Here is a 3,261-nt window from a genome sequence, read left to right on the forward strand (position 1 = left end):
AAACCTCTACAAAAAAAAAAAAAAAAGATACAGGGGATCAGGTTCTTTGACTCAACTGTGGGCAACTTCATCACTCAGCTACTTCCATGGGATAAAGGGGGTGGGGCTGCTCAGCACAGTCTATGGATATGGATAGGAACGCTCACCTGGTTCCTCACATGGGATTTAAGGGTTTGGGAAGAGGTAAGGCTGCTCCAGCAGCTTCTGGTGACAGTGGTTGTAGTAAAGGGCATTTACCCAGCTGCTCCTCCAGGGTGGGTAGATATGTCACATGATGGCTTTGTTCAGTCACAACCTGTGCGGGGGATGGTACAACACAGTCTGAACTCCTCTGCAGCAATTCAGTGGTATGGATACCTATCTGCTTCCCAAACTTAGCTTAGGGTATGTGAGGCACATAGGACTCCTCTGTAGTAAAGACCTCAGGGGTTCACAGTGTGAATGGGGGCTGCATGGGATATTGCCTGAGTCACCACACAAAGCATAATTGTGTGGAGGACAATGATGCTGGGGACATGTTCCAACAGATCTTTTTTTTTTAACATATCACACCTAAGCATTTATTATACTAGAAGCAATTGCAGTGGTATTTCAGAAGCTATTTTGTTAATGCAATAAATGCTCATAACCTCTAAATAGTATTTTAAAATATACAGTCTCTCCAAAAGAAAATATCCAACTAAAGATAGATAACTTTTAATGTAAGTAAAATGTTACAAGATTTTAAAATTAAAGTCATCATCATATTTTTCACAGTACAATGTACAGAAATTTGCAAGTTTCCTGTACAGAGTAGGATAATCTTTACTCTTGAGCAAGTCGTTCAATAACATGTCAGTAATCTTCCACTAGTTCCTGAAAGCTTTCTTCCAACTGTTCATGTTGCATGCTTATTTCTATTTGGTTCATCTGGTTTGTCAGTTCTTCTGGTCTGAGACATTTCCTCATTTAGCAAGATCTCTCTGCTTTTTCTTATAATGGGCTAATTAGTCTTCTTTTAATATCCAATCTATAGCTTCTGTATTGTTCAGCATCACTCATGTCAGTTACCAGTAATCAAAGAATTTCATAAACCCACCTAGCGTGTTGCTTATTTATTTTGAACTTCTGCTGTGCCTCTATTGTCATAGCTTCACTGAATCCTTGCATTAATTTTTCCTGGGAAAAACAGGGCAAATCTTGACAAAGCTTCACAAGCACAAAGTCTCTTAACTTCACATAGCTTTTGGATGGATCTACCACTGTAATATCAAGAACTGAAGGAGATGCAATGTAGTATCTATGAACTGTTTCAAGAAGTTGAGCACCATGGCCTTGACCTTGAAATGGAGTCAATATCAGCATCTGACTTACACGTGGCCGGGTTTTGTCTGGGTACACATAGTAATTATAGACTGTCATGTAGCCTACGGTCGCAAAGAGCGTAGCTCCACCCTTATTATACTTCTCAAATACTAGAAAGTAGTGCCATCTTTCATCATCCACGTCAATAAAGCTAGCAGTTTCAATAAACCACATCAAAAACGTCTGAAGCCTTTCATGATGTTCTTGAAAGCCTCTACATGTCATGTCAGCCTTGTATATCTGAAAGGTAAAGTTTTCTCCTCCTGTTGGACTAAGAACTGAGTATGTATGAAGTAGAGTTCCAAAGGGCTTGAAATCAACTTCCTTTTCCAGCAAAGAAAGAAAATCATTCGTGTCTGTGCAAAATCCAGGTGGAATGATTTGTCTAATTTTGCCCTTCAATATCATCTGCCTCCACACAGTCAAAGTTCTCATCAACTTTAGATGCATATTCAACACGGAGCATTGTTGACAGGCTACCAGCAATGTAGTATAACAGGATCTTTAGACCCTTATAACCAAAAGCAGTCTCATCATCCCTAAAGAGTTGATGGGTATATTCAGGAAAGAAAGTTCTAATGTCATTCTCAAGATCTTCAGGAAAATGAACTAATTTTAGTTCGATTGCTGTGTTGGTGTTACATTTGTACTCAGCCAGTTTCTTCTCCACTGCACTCTTGTATTCTACCAAAAATTTTTCCATAGCACCAAATCCTAGGAGAAAAAGTTTTTAAAAGATTTGGTCTAAAGTGATTTAAGTAGTCAAACCTACAAATAGGGTTCTAATTAGAAATGGATAAGGGAAGATTTAACACATACTAATAGATCATAAAAAGTATAGGTTATTCTCACATATTCCTAAATAAATGTACCAAGTGTGAATGCCTCATTACAAAGCAGAAACATACACACACACACACCCCAAAAACAAACAAACAAACAAAAAAACACTTTTGAAATAAATACTTATGAACTGGACATGGTTTACCTAAATGAATAAGCCTGAAAATAACATGAAATTTTAATATTAATACAAATTACCTGCTAGGATTTATACCTAAGTAGCCATTTGAAAAAGTGTTCTTCTTTCATCTTTGTGGGAGGAAATCACATTAGGCTCCTCTAGTAACCATCTTGCCCATGTATATATCAGCAAATTCTTTGAACCAGAAGCATTCTGTGGGTTAGGCTAATGGAATCATTCTAATTAGTGTGTCAACAGCTTTCTCTAAGGTAGATTAGAAAAGTGAATCCAAATTCAATTGTACCTCAGGCTCTCATGGTTGACACATCTGAGTCCACCCACAAACATGTGGCCAGCCACCAGTCTCTTTATTTTTCAATTTCCAGTTTTTTATGTAAGCTATTCTTTCCATTTTGTATTTTTAAAGTTAGCACAGCTAATATTTTTTCTGTTTGAGTTAGTATTTTAGTTAGTATCTTTAGGTGGTATTAGTAGTATAGTTAATATTGTTTATTAGTACTGTTAGCCTAGTTACGGCTATTGGTATCATTCATTACTATTGGCACTGAACATAGTATAGTCAGTAGTACTAGCTAGCAATTCTAGCTAATACTGTTGCTAGTTAGAATAGGTAGGTTGTCACCATGGAGCAGGGCTTCAAAGTCACCTGTCAATGAGGAGACTTGTAGTCATCAGTACAGTCTCCTCAAAACTATCAGTGAGGGTGGCTTCGCCAGTCAAGTTGGCCTGATATATTCCAACCAGAACCCACACGTCTGCCATGGTTGTTAAAGTCATCCAGAAAGAAGATCCACACAGTTCCTCCAGTCACTCTTTAGAGGCTGACATAATGATGGGACTGCAGCACCCAAATATTATCCAAGGCCTTGAAGTAAGTGGTCAACAAGCTAGAAGTGCTCTACTCATCATGGAGCAGAGCAGCATGGGGGATC

At 38.2% G+C, this 3,261-nt stretch overlaps 2 pseudogenes; both read right to left on the reverse strand.

The window, feature by feature from the left end:
- The window catches only part of LOC102489104 (putative ATP-dependent RNA helicase DDX47), a 4,798-nt pseudogene extending 4,565 nt beyond the window's left edge, over positions 1-233 (reverse strand).
- A 571-nt stretch (positions 234-804) lies between these two features.
- LOC102489515 (histone acetyltransferase type B catalytic subunit pseudogene) lies at positions 805-2,059 on the reverse strand (annotated as a pseudogene).
- Between the last annotated feature and the right edge of the window lie 1,202 nt (positions 2,060-3,261).

This window comes from Tupaia chinensis, unplaced genomic scaffold (genome assembly GCF_000334495.1).
Source record: "Tupaia chinensis unplaced genomic scaffold, TupChi_1.0 Scaffold146511_1, whole genome shotgun sequence".
Classification (NCBI taxonomy): domain Eukaryota; kingdom Metazoa; phylum Chordata; class Mammalia; order Scandentia; family Tupaiidae; genus Tupaia; species Tupaia belangeri.